This window comes from Bos taurus, chromosome 11 (genome assembly GCF_002263795.3).
Source record: "Bos taurus isolate L1 Dominette 01449 registration number 42190680 breed Hereford chromosome 11, ARS-UCD2.0, whole genome shotgun sequence".
In the NCBI taxonomy this organism is placed as follows: domain Eukaryota; kingdom Metazoa; phylum Chordata; class Mammalia; order Artiodactyla; family Bovidae; genus Bos; species Bos taurus.
In genome coordinates this window covers 45,689,603-45,710,427 of record NC_037338.1, presented here as the reverse complement: position 1 = coordinate 45,710,427, position 20,825 = coordinate 45,689,603, and the positions used below count along the sequence as shown (strand labels likewise).

The window sequence follows — 20,825 nt, the reverse complement described above, 5'->3', positions numbered from 1 at the left end:
GCTCTTCTCCTGCTCTTCCCAGAGTCAGGAAGCCCCGCTAATGCTGTGAACACAGAATGTAGAGAGTGGAGACTGTTTCCTCATCAGACCCGGACAGGTCAGGTCCTCTGACATTTCTCTTCCCAAATCCACCTCTACACACACACACACACACACACACACACACACAAGCACATATGTGCGTACACATGTAAACACACACACACATAAACACTCATATTCACACACAAACACTATACACATACACCTACACATGTATGTACACACACATACAATATACATACACACAGATCTACACAAATATACATAAACATACACATAAACACACAATATACATACAGGTCTATCACTTCAGTTCAGTAGCTCAGGCGTGTCCGACTCTTTGCCACCCCATGAATCGCAGCACGCCAGGCCTCCCTGTCCATCACCAACTCCTGGAGTTCACTCAGACTCACGTCCATCGAGTCAGTGATGCCATCCAGCCATCTCATTCTCTGTCGTCCCCTTCTCCTCCTGCCCCCAATCCCTCCCAGCATCAGAGTCTTTTCCAATGAGTCAACTCTTTGCATGAGGCGGCCAAAGGACTGGAGTTTCAGCTTTAGCATCATTCCTTCCAAAGAAATCCCAGGGCTGATCTCCTTCAGAATGGACTGGTTGGATTTCCTTGCAGTCCAAGGGACTCTCAAGAGTCTTCGGTATATACAAATATACATATACACTTAAACACACACATAAACACAATATACATACACACATCTACATATATATACACAGGTAAACGCACATAAACACACCATACACATACACGTCTATACATCCAGGAAAAGCCTGCCGGGAGATGGGTTGGGATGATACTGAGTGTCTAGATCAATTTGGGAAGAATTTTCATTCGAACGGTACTGATGCTTCCAGCCCCCGAGCATGCTCTGTCTCTTTTTGGAAAGTAGCCGCTGTAGCATTTATTAGTTAAAAGGCAAGTGAGGGCTCTGGCATGTCTACCTTACTACCCTGTTTTTGCTACAGTGCGGCAACTCTCAGAACAAATGCTACAACCCAATCCATAATTGTCAGGTAGCATAAAGCCGTCCTGTCTGGTCTCTGAGTCTCTCCTTGTAGTTCATTAGAAGCACACACCGCAGCCCTCTCTGTTGGTTAATTCCTGATTTCTCCCTGCTGATGCCATATAACTGCTACTTCACTCGCTGTGGGCTTCCTTTTAAGGCTCTGGGCTTCAGCTCCTGGCCTCATCTAGCTTTTCTTTGATCCCATTTAAAAAATGTTTCCTGCAGTCCCATTGTTTCCTGCTTGGCTATGTTTGATCCACTGTGCATGGTGGCGTATTCTTACTGATGCAGCATCGAAATGCTTGTACCAGCAGGGTCCTGCCGAGGGACTTCCCTTGGAAAATACTGCCTTTGTTGTTTTTGCTATAAATGAGATCTGTCTGCAGCCACTGGACTCAATTCATTGGGGTTGCACTTTGTCCAAGCTGAACATTTCAAAGAAAAGGAAATGGTAGATAACTTAATTAATACTTGTTAACAGTCAAATTAGTGGTAATAGTACTGCTTGTAAACCAGTAAATAAGTCACTTTGAAAAAACTCTTAATGATTGATTACTTATCTTTCTAAAAACTCCCAACAAAGATATTATAATGCAAGGGAATTTGTTTACTCTTGTGGAAATCTATAATTTAGTCATCAACAGGTAAAAATTCAGTGTGATAGCATGATTATAACGTGTGTCAATTTGCTTGGCTAATTACTAAGTTTTCCTACAATCAGAATGCATTTTTAAGGGCAAAGCAGTTCATCTTAAAGTTGATTGCTAACTGTAATCTTTCAGTGAATTCTTTTTTTTTTTCATTTTTAAGTTTATTTTTGGCTGTGCTAGGTCTTTACTGCTGCGTGGGCTTTTCTCTAGTTGAGGTGAGAGGGGACTATGTGGTTGGTGTGCAGGCTTCTCATTGTGGTGGCTTCTCTTGTTGAAAAGCATGGTTCTAGTGTGGGCAGGCTTCTGTGGTTGCAGTGCCCAGGCTTAGTTGCTTGGCAGCACGTGGGATCTTCCCAGACCAGGGATCAAACCCCTGTCTCCTGGATTGGCAGATGATTCTTTACCCTGAGCCACCAGAGAAGCCCTCAGTGAATTCTTAACACCTGTGAAAGGGAACAGACTATGCCACCCCAAATATGCCATTTTGGCATATTGATTATTTTGAATTAAAGTTACTTAAGAAACAGCTGATACATTCTGATCTCCCTCTGTCCCCCTGAACACAGAAGATAAATCTCTTGGGTGAAGGTGCCCTCCTTGGACAGGAGGAAGAAGCCTCCTTACTCCCGGAGACCAGACTTTAAGGGCCGAGAAGGTTGTACAAACAGACCTTGTTACTTCCTCTCTAATTCACTAACCCAGCCCAAACCCCTTTTGTCGGGTCAGTTCTTCAAAAATGTGCAGTTTCTTTGTCTGAAAAGTATCAAAGCTGCCTGCTTTGGTCACTTCTTTGAATCCCCTATTTTATGAGATCCCCTGGAGTAAGAAATGGCAACCCATTCCACTATTCTTGCCTGGAGAATTCCAGGGACGGAAGAGCCTAAGGGACTATAGTCCATGGGGGTCACATAAGAGTCAGACATGGCTGAGCAACTCAGCATGCACGTATGGACAAAATTAAATTTGTTTTTTGTTCTGTTAGTCTGTCTTCTGTCAATTTCATTATTAGACCAGCCAATGAACCAAGAAGGGAAGAGGGCAAAGTTTTTCTTCCCTCTGCCTGTGATTAGGGGACCATGTGTTTCATCTTTCGGTTTCCCTGGTGGCTCAGATGGTAAAGAATACGCCTGTAATGCAAGAGCTGCAGGAAATGTGGGTTTGATACCTGGATGGGGGAAGATTCCCTGGAGGAGGGCATGGCAACCTGCTCCAGTCTTCTTGCCTGGAGAATGCCATGAACAGCGGAGCCTGGCATGCTACAGTCCATGGGGTCCCAAGAAGTCAGACATGACTGAAGTGACTTAGCACACATGTGCTGAGGTGCTGCTGGGTCAGCCTCCATGGAATGACAGTGTTCTTGGTGACATTTGACAACAGCCAGCTTCGGGGGCGTTTAGTTTTTGACCCTTCAGGGTGCCTGATCAAGGACACTGGTTCTGGAGACATCTTTCCCTGGCAGAGTCAGGAGGGGTCAGCTGGCATCTGTGAGCAGACACCAGAGATGCCACTGAGTCCTCTACAGAGCCCAGCATACCCCCCTCCCATCCCAACACAACAGAGAATTTCTGGTCCTGATGCTGGGAACTGAGTTGGATGCAGTGCTTTTTGCTTTCCTGGAGGCTGCACGGGCCTCTCAGGCCCACACTGCCCAGCCTCCCAGAAGCCAGGTGAATACAGCACAGCAGCTGGTGTGTGGAAACGGCAGTTCCCACTGGCGTCTGCTTTGCTCCTCCACGCGGCCCCACCTGGACATCCTTACTGGGCTGTGTTCCAGTCTCCAGGAAACCAGGTCAGAAAGTTAAATGCTTTAGGGTTGTTTGCTTTTAATTAGTTCTGAAAGGTCAAATATGTATGTATACATGTATAATTTTATTAAAATATGTAAAATTAATTTGTATATTAAATTTTAAATAATAAATAGATGTAAATGTTATATATAAATATATATTTAAGCTGATTTAAAGTCAAGGAAGTATTTCCTTTGGGAGTTTTAAGAAATTTCCTGTCCTTTTTTCCTTCTTTTTCTTTTTAAACAAATTTCTTAGTGTCTGCCATTGTCCATTGTGTTATAGATAAAAGAAAACAGGTTGGGACAGTGGGAAGTCTTTTTTCCAGTAGAGAAACACTTCACTGGGATAAGCCTCCAAAGGAAGTAATAGCTATCTAAATGAGCAAACTGCAGGCACAGAGAAACACCCCCCCCGCCCCCCCCCCGGCCCGTGCAAGCTCCTCGCTTGTTTAGAGGAAGATGTGAAGAGGGGCAGACCCACCACCAGGGAGGAGCCCACCAAGGCTGGGCTGTGGGATGCAGAGCTGTGTCTCTTATTGACTTTGAACAGGTTGGCTTGCCTACTCACCTCTTCTGTCTGCTGCCTTTAAAACTCTGCATCAGAGACGTGAAAATCAATAAGAAGACATTTGCAAAGCACTTTGGGCTCCTTGGAGGAAGCCTAGAGGCAGAAGCTGTACCATTATCTGCATGAGGGTCAGCACAGCCATAAACCAGAGGGATGGACTGACCCAAGTGCTCTGTACTGACCTCATCTTTTTCAGAGCTTATTAGCAGCTCATATAGGTCCATATGGAACGCTTGTCACGTAGCTCATATTACCAGCCTGATGCTTTGTCTGGGCCCCTCTTTGTGAGGCTCCAACAGAAAAGACAGGCAAATAAATTTTTAAAAGGCAAGGCATGAGCCTCCAGTAAATGCCAGGCAAATTTTCAGCTTGATACACTTTGCTCAGTGTTCAGCATTCGTTTCATCGGTAACACAGGGTTCAGGGTTTGTTCAGGGTTTGTTTTGTCTTAGCACAGATGTCACTGGTGGTAAAAAGGCGTCAGAATACAAAAGGCAGATATAAACCTAGAATGGTACAGTTTGCCTCAGAAATCATTTAACATCTAATCTTATTTGACAATGTATTAGTTATTAGGAATTTATGAAATACTTTCTTTTGTATAGAAGAAATCAAAACAGGCTGTAAGATTCAAAACATACATTAAACCCAAAAAAGACAAGGGAAGTACACAGAGATAGAATAGAGAAGTGCTGCTGATCACATGGAGGAGTGTTAGAGCTAGGAAGGCATTTGATTGTTTGCAGTCCAGTGATTGTGCTGGGGGAAGTCTCCTTGAATAAAAATGACTTCTGTGTGGAAAAGACACATACTTGCAGATGCCTCAAAAGGACACTGGGGCTTTGGTCAGGACGGCAGCAGCAGAGTAACTGCCAACTGGCAGGAGCCCGGCTGGAGGTCAGTCGAGGTCAGGTGCTGGTCTAGATGGCTTTTGCGGGGCAGAGGGTCTCACAGGTGCCTCAGCTAGCTGCTTTACGAGTTATGTGAGCCAAGAAAGTCAAGGGAGACCACTGCAAGTCACTGTCTTCCTCAAGAAACTGGGGGTATTCAGACGAAACTATTATTTTAAAAGACACATGCACCCCTATGTTCACAGCAGCACACTACTTACAACAGCCAAGACATGGAAGCAACCTGTATCCACTGACAGATGAGTGGATAAAGAAGATGCAGCACATATATCCAGTGGGATATTACTCAGCCATAAAGGGAATAAAATAATTCCATTTGCTGGAACACAGATGGACCTAGAGATTATCATACTAAGAAAATGTATGTATATTTATATTATCATACTAAGACAGAGAAAGGCAAATATATAATGTCACTTAGATGTGGAATCTAAAAAAAAATGATACAAATGAACTTATCTTCAGAACAGAAACAGATTCACAGACACAGAGAACAGATCTGTGGTTGCCAAGGGAGAGGGGTGTGGGGAGGTAGATCGGGAGTTTGGGATTAGCAGATCCAATCTATTATATCTATTAATAGAACAGTCCCACTGCATAACTCAGGGAGCTATGTTATCCTGTGATAAGCCATAATAGAAAAGAATATGAAAAAGAATATATATGTATAACTGAATCACTTTGCTGTACAATAGAAATTAACACAACATTGTAAATCAACTAAACTTCAGTAAAATTAAAAAAAAAGAAACTGGGTATTTATCACGTGGTCAAGAAAGGGGCATGGACCAGTTACTAATCCATCAACAGAGACTGTTTGTGACCACAGGCAGTGTGTGTGTGTTGAGGGGTGAAGTTTCCTTCCAGACGGAAAGTTACTTATTCTCATCATCGGATGCAATTCTCATATTTCTTTTTTCTTTTCTGTCAGGAAACCTATTGCATGTCAAATCTCTGACCTTTCATCACTAAATTAAGTATTTCTTACTTTTATAGACAGAGTGACTTGAAAGTTAATGTAAGTTGAGCTCATGGTCACCCAGTAGTGAACTACAAGGTCTGAGTTCCAGCCTCAGGGCACCAAGGATGGTGCATAAATTCTGAGTGTGCCTTGTAAACTTGATATTTGAATGACAGCTTGGCTGGAAATACAATGATTAGCTTGGGTGTGTCAGACAATAAGAAGGGGTAGCAGGATTTCGTGTTTTACTCTGTATCTAAGAAACTCAATATAGTTCAAGTCTGAGAAGACTTTATATAAGTCACAAGATTTTCAATCTCATTCTTGAAAACAAGGATGGACAGTCACTGTAATGAATGAATGAAATGTCGAATCAGACATTTTTTTATCTCTGTTCCATAAAAATCTTCTTTTCATTGATATAGAGATCAATCAAGAGAACTGTCATAAGAAGATAATTGAAAATTTATGTTGTTATTAGATCTAGAAATTCCAATCCTGCTTTTATACCCTGGAGAAATGTTCACACATGTGCTAACAGAAGTGTATGGAAGAATGTTTATTTCGACACTGTTTACAAGAGCTTAACACGCAGAAATGACCTAAGTGGCCGTCAGCCGGAGAATAAATAACTATGGTTCATTCATATTTGTGATGCTACATATCACTGAAAATAACGAACAACAGACAGAAGAAGCATCAATAAGTCCCAGTTATGTGTTGAAGTAAGAAGAAAAGTTGCAGAAGAAGACATGAAGTACATCATTCATGTCAAAGACTGAAAACATGCAGAAAGATAATCTACATTGTCCACGGACTCATAGGAAAGTGCCGCAGAGTGAGAACATTCTGTTATAAACACCAGATCCCAGGCAGCAAGAGTGGGAGCTGCAAGGGGCCGGGGCAGGAGGCGAAGGCAGCATGGATGGTCCAGAGCCAGCTGTGTTTGTGCTGTTTTATTTCATAAACTCAAGTTGCAGGTTTATTCTATTGGTCCTTTGTGTTTGTACATTGTGTAGAAGAGAGATATTTAATATTAACTAAAGAAAGCTGTGTTGTTAAGAAAAATTTAACCTCTGATGATTGAAGTTGACCTCAGTGTTTTTGCTGAATCTGGCAGCTCAACAGTTCACAGGACCTGCCTCACACCCAGTGGTTTTCCACCTCCTCCCCACATTTCTCCAGTGCCTTCCACTCCCTTCCTTACTCCTCCCCAGCCTGTGGTGATCTGAAGATTCACAAGTATATCCTGCTTGTCTATCTACCTATCTATTTATCTATCATCTCTACATCCATCAATCGATCGATCCATCCATCCTTTACTTGTCTAGATATCTGTCTATATTGAATGGTAAAAAATAAAATTCAACTGTTAGTGATCTTATTGGCTTTATTCAACTATTCATGCATCAGGCAGCATCCCATCAGCAGACAGAGAGGAGGCCCAGGAGCTGGACAGAATGAGGACTTTATGGGCGAAAGGGAGTGGGGAGCAGGAGGTTACGCTGGACAGAACGGGTTGGTTATTAAGGTCACTTTCCTGTGGGGGATGGACAGGGGGTGTCTGCCAGGCGGGTGTCCTCACCAGTGCGGGTCAGGGGATGCCTGATGAACCAGGTTCAGATTCTGTTTCTGGGAGAGGGGAATAGTAGTGAAGTCTCGCTTTGATGATGTGGGGCTTAGGTAAGTCACTCCATTTATGAGAAATGCTGCTTTCCTTTACTGATTTCAGGGTCTCTTATATCCCTCTAGTTGTTGGCGCTGGTTCTAAACTGCTGTACACGCTGAACTTGGGAAAAGCTCCCCGGATGGGGTGGGGAGGGAAGAGTGAGCCCAGGAGAGTCCCCGAGGGGCTGAGCGCCAGTCACACCAGCTGCCCAGTGACTTCTGAGCGGGAGGAGCTGCCAGGCGTCCTGTGAGCTTCTCTGGTTGTCAAGCAAGTCACTAACTGGTCTTTTATGCTGATTTTCTTGGAAGACCTCAAATGCTGTGCACTGTTCCAGCCTCACTCATCGCTCCAGCCCTTAACTGCTAGGAACTCTCCATCCACCTGACATCACTCACTGGATGCCTGGAGTGGGATCGAGTGAGACCTGGGGACCTGGGAGGAAAAGAAATCCTGCACATTACGCATGTTGTGCTGTTTTCAGGGTTTGCCCAGAGGGTAGCAACTCACGTTAAACCCCGTGGTCCCTTTAAGGCATTATGAAAGGCAGTTATATGGGGGAGTGACTGTGCTGCTATTTTGAAAAGACTGAACAAAATATTGTGCTTTTCCCTGTATCTGAACCTATGACGCCATCGGGGTGATTTGGTGACTCTGCAGTTTAGGACACTTTGCAGACTTTGAAGATGGGGTTAGCAGGTTAGGGTGTGGTTGTTGCCAGATGAAAAGCAAGAAGGGTCAAACGGTGACTTTAATGTAGGGCTTCTCAAACTGCCTTTCCCTAGAGCTTGTGAGCAAATGTGATACAGAGATATAGTCCATGCTGGGGGAGACGGTCTGGGAATGATTGAGATTTCCCTGAGACCAGACTGAGAGCTGGGTCCCGCCCCTGGCTCCACCACCGCCCTCTCCTCACCTGGTGTGTGCTCTGACTGCTGGAGTGGAGCTGTCACTGGGTTATAGGAAATTCAGAGTTTCTAGAATATTTCACCTCAAAAAATCTTGCTCTGAAATTTGATTGGCAGTGACTTAGGGACAGCTGGCATCTTTGCACTATTAATTATTTCCACTAAGGAAATAGGTGTGTATTTCCATTCATTCAGGCTCTCAGTGTCATTCACTAGAGTTCTGCTACGTACATTTTAGACGTTTAAGTCTGTTGACAGGCAGACAATGGAGACGGCCAAACCACCCTTGCTCCCTCGTAGCTCGTTTCCTGCAGAGAGTAAGAGGCTGAGAGCCACATTTTCATGCTCCGGTCACCAGGGTTCTGCAGGGGATTTGAGTTCCACAGAGGAGAAGCAACCGCACTTTGGGGTGTGAGTCACACCTCTCAGATCACTGTGTGCTACTTAGGACGGCCCTCTGGTGAAAGCAGCAGAAAATAACAATGTCAGTAGTTGACTTCTCCAAAGGTGACCCCCTGACAAGATAACTCACTGTGGGATTCGGGACGCCTGTGTTTCGTTTTCCGCGTGCGGGTGAGTTAAAGTTTTGTCCTGTGCGTGTAGGGCTGTGATTACTCCCTGCTTTTGGACACACTGAGATCTCTGCATCTGACTCAGTCAGATGGCAGCTCCACAGCCATCTCTGATGAAAATGAGAACGTTTTGCCTTTCGCCTTCCTCACGCATGCTGTCCACTGTGCACAGATCACCAGAGTTAGGTAAAATGTGACACTCTGATACGTAGCAAACGTTGCTTCATCTTAAATACTGAGCTCCTTTTATTCTGGGGTCTCTATTTCTATTCAGTAATAAAAATGATACTAATAAAATAAAACTTCCAGAGCATGATATTCCGACCCCATTCTTCCAGAAGAATTTTAAACATATCCATTCTGGGTGCCTCGGACTGATTGAATTTGAAAGAGTCTCTGTGGGGTATTATTGCCAGATTCAGCCAATAAAATGCAAGACATGTGTTCCCTGGTGGTCCAGTGGTTAGGACTAGGTGTGTTTGCTGCCAGAGGCCCTATTTCAATCTCTGAGCAGGGAATTAAGATCCTGCAAACCTCTCAATGTAGCCAAAAAAAAAAAAAGGAACATACCTACAGTTAAAAACGGAAAAGAAAAACTGTTTACCTGAAATATTTATTGAACTGAGTGATGTGTGTTTCATCTGGCAACACTTCTTTGGGGTAACAGAAAGTAAATGTTCAGTTCATCTGGACCTTTGCCCTCTTGCCTTTGGGGGACATCTGGGTTTTCAGTTCAGTTCAGTCGCTCAGTTGTGTCTGACTCTTTGCGACCCAATGAACCGCAGCATGCCAGGCCTCCCTGTCCATCACCAACTCCCGGAGTCCACCCAAACCCATGTCCATCAAGTCAGTGATGCCATCCAACCATCTCATCCTCTGTCATCCCCTTCTCCTCCTGCCCTCAATCTTTCCCAGCATCAGGGTCTTTTCAAGTGAGTCAGCTCTTCGCATGAGGTGGCCAAAGTACTGGTGTTTCAGCTTCAACATCAGTCCTTCCAATGAACACCAAGGACTGATCTCCTTTAGGATGGACTGGTTGGATCTCCTTGCAGTCCAAGGGACTCTCAAGAGTCTTCTCCAACACCACAGTTCAAAAGCATCAATTCTTTGGCGCTCAGCTTTCTTTATAGTCCAACTCTCACATCCATACATGACTACTGGAAAAACCATAGCCTTGACTAGACAGACCTTTGTTGGCAAAGTAATGTCTCTGCTTTTTAATGTGCTGTCTAGATTGGTCATAACTTTCCTTCCAAGGAGTAAGCATCTTTTAATTTCATGGCTGCAATTACCATCTGGGTTTTGGGGAACCCTAAATTATATCTGTGGGGCCTGTAGGACTTTTGCTGGAGGGTGAACAAATTGGAATTTTAATAACACTGGAGACAAATTTAACTTCTTAAACAGAAGTGTGTTTTTTTTGTTGTTGTTTTTGTTTTTGTATCAGGAAAGAAAGAATATTTCCTTATCAAATTTAGTATACTTCATCCTCAATGGAGAAGTCATGCCAAGCAGGAAAGTCCATCTCTATGTTTCAGTTTCTGCAGAATAAACAGGAACAACGCTGGCTCCTGGCTTCTGTGCTGCATAAGAAAGGCTGGGGACCATCAGTGTCACTTCAGCTCTAAATTCTGTGACTTTCTGACCATTTGCCGTAAAATGGATATCTGAATTATTAAGGAGAATGCCTGTAAAATTAGAACAGCACACTTTTAGTTGTATCTAAATGTTTTAACATTTAAATATAAACATGCTTAACTCCATAGACCCATCTGTTGTAGAAAAAAACTCTTTACCAAACATTTTCTTTTCAAGATAACAATGCTCTTCTCTTTTGATATCTGTTTTAGGTTTTTGCTGTAAAACAACCCACCCCAATGCTGAGTGGATTCAAACAACACACAATATGTATTTTGCTCATGAATCTGCAGTTTGAGAAGGGACTGGGGTGGGGTGGTAGGTTCTGACTCCTTTCCGGTTAGCAGCTGGGCAGTGTGGGGGCTGAGACCCCAGCTGGGGCTGCTGCCGGACCTTGGGGCCTCTCCTTGTGGCCTACGGCTCTCAGGGTGAGGAGGGTGGGCAGGTAGGAGGAAGCCCTATTGCTTTTCATGACCTCATTTCTGAAATCCCGTGAGGTCATTTTGGCCACCTCTTATCCATCATAAAATGAGCAGTGGCTCAGAGGGTAAAGAATCTGCCTGAAATGCAGGAGACCTGGGTTTGATCCCTGGATTTGGACAATCCCCTGGAGAAGAGAATGGCAACCCACTCCAGTATTCTTGCCTGAAGAATTCCATGGACAGAAAAGCCTGGCGGGCTACAGTCCATGGGGTCGCAGAAGAGTCAAACACCACTGAGTGACTAACACATTCCTTTTTGGTAACCAAGATTTTGTTTTCTAAGTCCCAGTGGATATGTTTGGTTTTCAGAAAATGCTAAACTTTCATCATTTACACTTTCATTTGGAATCATGTAACATTTATATTAAATACAATTTGACTTATTGATTTCTTACATACCTTACACTTTATGTTATTATACTCTGCTGCTGCTAAGTCGCTTCAGTCGTGTCCGACTCTGTGCGACCCCATAGACGGCAGCCCACTAGGCTCCCCCATCCCTGGGATTCTCCAGGCAAGAACACTGGAGTGGGTTGCCATTTCCTTCTCCAATGCATGAAAGTGAAAGTGAAGTTTCTCAGTAGTGTCTGACTCTTAGCGACCCCATGGACTGCAGCCCACCAGGCTGCTCCGTCCATGGGATTTTCCAGGCGAGAGTAGTACTAAGATTTTTTTTTTATCATTTTGGCATCAAGACATTTAAATTCTGGAAGTGTTGCTATTGGGTACATCACACATGTGTCACTGCTGTCTACTTAGGCAGCCCATTCAGTGATGCTCAAATAGCAAAGTCAGAGGCAGATGATCAAGGTTTGTTTAGGGTCCTACTGTTGTGAGATGTGGGCCCAGTGCTGCCCTCTGCTGCTCCTTGAGGAAACTGCACCCACTTTTTTTTTTCTGATAACAAAGATGGCAAATATTGTCCTTTGCACACTAGTCTTTCCTGTCCTCCTCTGCTAATAAGACTCCAATTTTGTAGTGAGCAGGGGATATGGAGGTGTTATTGACATTTGAAGAGGGAAATAAAAGTTATTTCCTTTGCAAAATTTCTCTGAAAATTGCCTGAACGGGGATGTATCTTACAAGGCAGCAAATCAACAAAATGCATGATTACAACTGCTACCGTTTTTACATTGACCTTTAAAAAAATAATTTTATTTACTCATTTATTTTGGCTGCACTGGGTGTTAGTTGCTGTGTGGGTGTTTTTCTGGTTGTGGCAAGCGGGGGCTACTCTCCAGCTGTGGTGCTCGGGCTTCGCATTGAAGTGGCTTCTCTTGTTGTGGGGCTCTAGGGGCATGGGTTTTGGTAGTTGCAGTGTGTCGGCTCAGCCGTTGCAGCTCCCGGGCACAGGCCCAGTAGTTGTGGCACATGGACTTAGTTGCCCCACAGCATGAGGGATCCTCCAGACTAGGGATGGAACCTGTATCCTCTGCATTGGCAGGTGGATTCTTATCCACCGTGCCACCATGGATGTCCCACATTGACTTTTTAAGAATGCAATTTTGAAAATTTTACACCAATTATTTTTCTAAACAAGGGAGTGTCCATCTGTGAAGTTTATCAACGAGGGGCTCAGATTTTAGCACTTTGACCTCAGGTCTCCTTGGTTTATTTATTCTCCTGCTGTCCCTTCAAGAAAAGAAAATGTGTTTGGGTCTTCAAAACTGTATGGACTGCACACATCTCTTACTTCCCAGCAGTTGTCTAGCCCTGGTAGGAACCACAGTTTCCAGCAAGAAACATGACTTTAATTCAGTGCAACCATGATTGATTGTGTCTCTTCCATAATGGACACCATTGCAGGCCCTGGGGGTAGGAAGATGGATAAACAGGATAGCTTTCCTCAACAAGTTCATAGACAGATGTGAGGGGCAGGTCATAGATATTCAACAATAAACACATCTTAGCTGCAAAGAAAGAGCTCATGTCAGTGCTGGTCTTGCCAGATTCTCTCAGCATGTCCCCTCTCTTCTGCAGATTCTGTTCTAGACAGAGCTCTGGGTGGTGGGGCAGCCTGTGGCACCGGACAGCTCAGGCAGAGACCTGCATCCAGCATCTCCAGGAGAACTGGGTGCCAAGGGATCCCTACTCACCCCAGCGCCTGTGCCCAGGACCAGGGGGGGGGCCTTGGTCCTCCTCCGGAGGGAGCAGAGAGAAGGCAGGACAACCCTGGGGGGAGAGTGGGCACCGGTGGGGCAGGCTGAGCTGGAGGGGGCCCTGGGGTGTCAGCAGGGCTGTGTGAGGTGCTGAGAGGTTGGGGTCAGGCACAGGAAGGCGCCAAACCCGGAAAGGAAACTTTCTCCCAAACAGAGATTCCCACAGGGAAAATTGCCAGTAGACTCTCTCTAGAGGGAGAAGGGGTCATAGTGACAAAGGAGGAAGAAGGGCAGACTGAAGTCGGGGGAGGGACGCAGAGTGGGAAAAGCATTGGCCCCTCTGTCTCTGCAAATCACAGAAGCAGGAGAGACTGGCTCCCTGTTCCTGCCCAAACGCGCGGAGACTCTCTGCTAAGATAACAACAATGACAATAATAATACTACTACAAGAAACCAAGATGAATCATGGTTAAACCTCCCAACATTGTTGTAAGAAATGGACAGTAGGAGGAAAAAAACCATCATTTCAGAGGCCACAATACCTCCTCCTTGGCAGCTGTACATGCAGATGTTTAGGGACAAAGCATTTCGCGAAGCCAGGGATTTGTGTCCAGGGAATCCAGGAGAGACAGCGGCCAAGCTGCGGTACTCGGATTGATCCCTTCCGGAGGAGGGGTGAGGCTGGATGATGGGCACAGGCTTTCCGCCTCACTGGTACATTCTGACCACTCCCCTGCCCTGCTCCTCCCCGCCCCACAGGTGGGTGCAGGCATCATCTTCAACCCTCTTTCCCTGGGTCCATGGTGTGTGTTTGTTTTTAGTTGCTCAACCTCCTGCATTGGCGGGCAGGTTCTTCACCACTAGCACCTTTTGGGAAGCCCCTGTGTCATTTTGAAAGGAGAAAAAATCAGAAGTTGTACATCAGACGCATTGTTGGAAGCTTTCTAATTTTCTTATGGAAAGGATCCATCAGTGGAGAAGCTGAGATGGTGGAGGACTTTTTATTGGCAGCAAATGAGAAACTGGAATAATTGGCTCTGGATTTATGGACATATTATAAATGATACGACAATAAACACAGCAAAGCGATGGGTTTTTGAAGCAGCAGTGGCTGTGAAACCAAAAAAAAATGAGATGGATATTTTTATCTCATTTTAATCTCAAGCTGATTATGTCATAAACTCTGTTTAGAGATGCTCTATTCAAACTTCAGAAGGCAAACAATCAGAGAAATGAGTCTTGTACCTTCAAAGGTGGGTGAGAAACTGACTCAGGTTGGAGCACATGACAAAAATTCATCCAGTTACACTATTGGCCAATTTAGACGTTTAAATATTGTTAGCTCGACGGGGACACGGACGTTGGGGCAGATCTGAATTCAGACTAAATCAGGAAAGTGAAATGTCTGCAGAAACCACAAACTAGGTTGTCAATGGTTTTTTTTTTTTTCCATTCTTCACATCATGTCCAGGGTTTCCTGTCAGCTTGGATGTATGAAAACTCCCAGGCAGCCAGCAAAATAAAGAAGGCACCCCTTCACATCCCAGGGGTCACCTCCTGCCCAGTGCCCAGGGTCAAAGCCCTCGCTGACGGGCACAGCTGGCCAGGGTGGCTCCCAGAGGACACTTTCTCGTCTTCACCTCGGGGCCTGGTGAACTTGGTGACTCGGGGTCAGAACTGCCCTGGAGGATGTCTGCTGCCCCACGAGCAGGGAGGAACTGTGTGAACAGACCTGACTGGCTGTTCCTGAGACTGAACAGCTGCTCCCTAGGAGCCAGGGGAGGCCGGGCAGTGGTCTGTGTCTTCCGGGGCAGCAGCCCCAGGGGCCACGTCTACAGGCTGTATCACGGTCTGCCGGCTGCCTCCCACCTGCATGCAGAGGATGCTGATGGTGCCAGAGGCCCCTCAGGTGTGGCCCTCCCCAGCTGTTCTGTAAGCTTCTATTGCAAGCACCTGGGGTTCTCCACTGAGAGGTTTCTTTGCCAGGCCCGGCTTGCTCAGAACATTCCAGAAGCACCCAGGAGACGACACCAGCAGGACTAGCCTTCAGCCATGCTGATGAGAACTGAGGCTGAAATGTTGGTTCCCCGGCCCCTCAGGAGGAAGGAGGCTGTCCCCCTGGGCTGGTAGGAGCGCATCAGGGGGCGCACCAGGCCCCATCGAGGGGCCTGCTCTTGAGCACACATTCTATGGACTGCTTCAAATGGGCTTCATTTTCAGATATGTTTATAGATTTTCACATAAGAATTCACAAATCAGAAACTTTTTTTTTGTCCAGCCATATATTCATTTTTTCCCTTAAAAATACGGTACCTGTAATATCAAGTTTAATTTATCCCATATAAGTTTTATACATGTATATAATATACATATTTTATATATACCAGTATGGTATGTATATGCTTATTTTTTAATTTAATATATATCATGCATATATATGTATACATATATATTTACACATATGTGTGGAGTTTCCCTGGTGGCTCAGATGGCTACCATCTGAGCCTGCAATGCAGGAGACCCGGGTTCAATCCCTGGGTCAGGAAGATCCCCTGGAGAAGGGAATGGCAACCCACTCCAGTATTCTTATCCAGTATCCATATCCAGTAAATATATGTATATTTACACATATATATGTATCTATTCTTTTTAAAATTCTTTCCCCAATTAGGTTGTTATATAACATTGAGCAGAGTTCCCTGTGCATTACAGTAGGTCCTTGTGGTTTATCCATTTTAAATATAGCAGTGTGTACGTGTCCATCCCAGACTCCCTAACTATCCCTTCCCCCCGTCCTTCCCTCCCTTCCCCCCGGCAACCATAATTTCATTCTCTAAGTCTGTGAGTCTGTTTCTATTTTATAGATAAGTTCATCTGTGTCATCTTTTCAAAGGTTCTGCATATAAGCGACATCACATATTTCTCTCTCCCTGTCTGACTTACATCACTCAGTACGATGATCTCTAGGCCCATCCATGTTGCTGCAAATGGCGTTATCTCATCCTCACTCTGCTGAGCATACAGGTTATATTTAAACGTAAATACTCGTAATCCTAGCTCCTGATTTCCCCAAATAACCAGCTTTTCCAGGACCCCCCACCCCTCTGCCGCTGCTCATCTGAGGGTGATGTCCTTTCAGCTCTCCCATCACCGCAGGGACTTCCCGCCCCTTCTCTCTGTTGTTCACCTTGTGGATTCTGACCCGATGGGTGTTGTCACTTAAGCCCGAGGAGCGAGGCTGGCAGAAACTCACTGCCCTGCTCCAGGGCCACAATGGGGGAGGGAGGAAAGAATGGAACAGAACTGAGATTTTCAAGGCCAATGCTCACCCCTCCCGAGTTGGCTGCTAAACTCATGCTTCCCTGCTTCTGTCAACACTTCACTCCAGGGAGGGAATGTTTTGGATCTTCATCTAATTTCCTTGGTGAGTGGCCTGGAGGTTGCTGTCATCACCAGGGCTCTTTAGATCTCTGCACTGATTTATGTCAACAAAGCTGCTGGGTTTTTTCTCTTTTGTTTTGCATCCTTTTTTTCCCCCAAATGTTCTCTGTTCTGCAACTTTTAACAAAATTGGCTTATTTATTTGTCTGTGCTGGTCTTGCTTGCTGCTTGAGCTTCTCTCTGGTTGCCATGAAAGGGGGCTACACTCTAGCTGTGGTGTGTGGATTTCTCATTGCAGTGGCTTCTCTTATGAAGCAGGGGCTCTCGAGCATGTGAACTTCAGTAATTGTGGCACAGGGGCTTATTTGCACTGAGGGATGTGGGATCTTCCTGGACGGGGATGGAACTGCAATGCAGGCTGCATTCTTAACCACTGGACCACCAGGGAAACCCAGTTTCAACTGCAGCTTCAACCTCAGTCTGGGTCCCTGGCCTTTTCAGATGCTTCACCGTTGCCACCTTCAGGTCGACCTGCTCGGGACACCCTGTCCTGTCTGCCACGTGTCTGCCAGCTGTGGGCTGTGGACTCCTGCAGCGTCTCTTCACCCCCTACCCACCCCCCCGCCCCACCTGTTCTATCAAGTGGAACTACTCGCTCACAATCCCCTCACCCGCCTTCCCCGCCAGCAGAAGCCAGGCCTTCTGTTCGTTCCACTTCCCTAACGAGATGAGAGACTCGAGTGACATATTTGCTGGTGAGACAGGCTGGCAGGGTTTCTCTTCAGCCGTTCCTGCCTGTCAATCTGCCCCACTCCCATCTCACATCTGTGCACTCATCTTATCCAACTCTCCTTTCCCACATTTTACATGAAGTGTGTGTCAAAGACAGAGACAGACAAGGACAGAGAGACCCAGAGAGAGCACGTCCCCTCACCACCTCATTTCAGAACCACAGCATCCGCGCCTCAGGATAACGCTGTGCTGCTTGTTTATCTCTTCTGTTTCCGTTCCCTGACTCCTGGCCTGCTTGGCCCTCTCTCTCATCACTGCTTTCCTTCCCTTTTCGTCTATAATTGTGTTTTTTAGGCTGTCCCTCTGGGTGAACAGAAAGAGCGGAGGGCCCAGCACTGCAGGTGTGGCCTCTGGTCCTCTGTTCCTCCTGCACAGAACAGCTGGAAGGAGACCTAATGGGCCTTAGCCCGGGTGGTCCCAAGGGGCCTGTGAACACCACACAGGCTGTGCAGTCCTGGGACCCAGCTGGGCCAGGCACAGTGGAGCAGCTTTGGGGTCACCTCATGAAAGGTTGGGGTGCCCACTGAAGTGAAAATGTTAGTCGCTCAGTCATGTCCAACTCTCTGTGACCCCATGGACCATGGGACTCTCCAGGCAGGAATACTGGAGTGGGTTGCCATTTCCTCCTCCAGGGGAACTTCCCAACCCAGGGATTGAACCCAGTCTCCGTCATTGCAGGCGAATTCTTTACAAATAGAGCCACCAGGGAAGCCCAGGGATGCCCGTTGGGTTGGTGCAAACCCCCAAATCAAAGAGACCACAGCTCCCTCTCTGACCTTGAAAGTGCGTTGTGACTTGAGTTTGCAGGTATTGAGGGAATGGGCCAGCTGTGTGCAATGAGGAGACCCCCTCTCACCCTGGCCGGCTGCACACACGCCTACGAGGACGGCGCGGAACCCCTCATTTGCACCCGCACAACTGCTGCGTAGGCTCCGTGGCCCGAACAGAGAAAGAGGCGGGTTGTGCTGCCATCTGGCGTCCACACGAGGTAAGACAGCCAAATCCAACCACCGAGATCTGAGAATTTGCTTCCCTTCTCACTCATCACTCACCTTGTAATCTGCACTGCCCTGGCAGGAACCGCAGGAGCGGATCAAAGGATCCCAGAGGACCTCTGTCCTCAGCCCTCTGGTTGATATTTATTTACACCTCTGCCCTGCGTGTGACCTTCCCCTTCCAGAAATTCTCTAAATGCAAATAGGGAATAAATATTGTTATGTCGATTAAACTGTGACCTATGGAGACCCATCAAATTAATGACTATAAAGGGATGAATTTCTCTGTGAAATAGAATTTAAGAAGGATAATTACTGGGTCATTGGTTAGGTGCATTTAAAATGCCGGCTTTTTTTTTCCCCCCAGAAACTAATGCCTGTGATGGCAATGTTTATTTTGGCTGGCCCAAAATTAGTTATTTCACTAGCACTTCACAGGTTATTATATTCAACAGTTACACCTGACACACCAGATTCTTTACCATCTGAGCCACCAGGGATGGCTCAGTTGAGGCTCAGGTGACTCAGATGGGGTTAAATGTTTCTATTTTGCAATCTAATTTTCTAATTTTCTCTTCACAGATATCTCCTAGAATATCACATGCATGCTTTAAAGCTTCAAGAACCTCCGAAATTTCCTCTTTTCTATCACTAAAGGTTTTTAAGTCTAGTAAATTAAACTTCAGGAAATAAAATGAACGCTAATAAGCTGGCACTTTGTCCACAGAAATGGCTGGAGGCTTTTTTGGTTCCAACATACTTGCTTTATTTCCTGACTTGTCATGCAATTTGGCCAGGTTTAGGAGCAGATGGGGTTTAAACTGAGGATGAAAGAGGAAGGACATGATGCTCTCACATAAAACAAGAGCATTTACTTGTCATTCCACTGTTACATATTGATTGTTTTAGATTTTTAATTTACCTTTTAGTGTTTGAGTCAATTAAAAACACGGGAGGATGTCATTTAATATAGCTCATGAGCCACTGCCTTTAAGGGAGTTATTGGTAGCTGCGAGAGGGGGGCATTGTGGAGTGGAACAGAGTACAGGCTTCTGGGCACATGCGTGCATGCATACGTGTGCACATGTGCATGTGTGCATGCAGTATGTATATGTGTGCACTAGGTGCACACACATGTAACGGAATGTGTATGTATGTGTTCGTGCATTCATGTATGTGTTGTCCATATGCATGTAATGTGAGTGCACATGTGTGCATGCATGTAACATAAACACGTGTGTTTGTGACATATGTGTATAATGCATGCATGCATGAACGTGTGTATATATGTGATGCTCATGTGTAATGGACATTTAAACTGTTTCAGGTTTTTACTGCTATACTGTTGTCCTTAACTCACCATCATCTGTCTCTTTGTATATATGTCAGAGGACTGTTAGAAGTGGGATCCTGGGATGTAAGGTCGTGAGCCTGAACGGAGGTGAATGTGTTTATTTCATTTATGGGAAGTTTGGCTTCCTCTTCTGTGTCACCTCATCTTTTGGCCCATTACTCTCTGGAGATTTCTATTTTTCCTTATTAACATCAGGGAATTTCTTATGTTTTCTGTACCCAAATCTTTTCTCAGGAATGTGCATTACAAAAATATTTTTTCAATCTGTGCCTTACCCTTCAGTTTGTTTTGGTGTCTTTCTTTGAACAGATGTTTTTAATTTCAATGTCCTTAGACTTATAAATATCTTCCTTTATGGTTTATCCTTTTTGGTTTTGTTGTTTGAGACAAGTCATTTCACTTTGATTTCCTCTCTATTTCAAGTATCATGGCTGGTAGCAGAGGGAGTGGACAAGAACATGAATTTATTACTCTATCTAGACCCTCTAAATAACTTTTAAAGAGACTTATGAGGGTCCAAAAGGACATACGGTAGCAGCTAAGGTCAAGTGAAGGTCATCCCTGTGCTATGCTCAAATACTCAGTGATGTCTGACTCTTTGCAATCCCATGGACTATAGCCCGCCAGGTTCCTCTGTCCATGGGATTTCCCAGTCAAGAATACTGGAGTGGGTTGCCATTTCGTCCTCCAGGGGATCTTCCTGACCCAAGGATCGAATCCTTATCTCCTGCATCTCTTGCATTGATGGAGACAGATTCTTTTCCAGTAGCACCACCCAGTCATCCCAGTGTGCTTTAAAATACAAGAAGCAGAAACTTACTCAAAAGCAGTAGAAAGGATCTCAGAAAAGTAGGAGGTGGTTAATTTAAAGCCAATAGATGTGTCTGATTAAAGAGGGTGAATTGCAGCAGAGACAGTTATTACATATACCCACACATGATCGTCCTGTAGAGGACAAGGCCCTGGAGACTGGCTGATGGGGTGAATGGCCAGGG

At 45.4% G+C, this 20,825-nt stretch overlaps 1 long non-coding RNA gene across 1 annotated transcript in view; it reads left to right on the top strand.

Annotated features, from left to right (window-relative positions):
* The window catches only part of LOC132346578 (uncharacterized), a 30,035-nt gene extending 10,840 nt beyond the window's left edge, over positions 1-19,195 (top strand). The window contains exons 2-3 of the long non-coding RNA XR_009496438.1: positions 18,289-18,469; positions 19,059-19,195. This is a non-coding gene — a long non-coding RNA (uncharacterized lncRNA). The remainder of the gene's footprint in view (positions 1-18,288; positions 18,470-19,058) is intronic.
* The last annotated feature ends 1,630 nt before the right edge of the window (positions 19,196-20,825 follow it).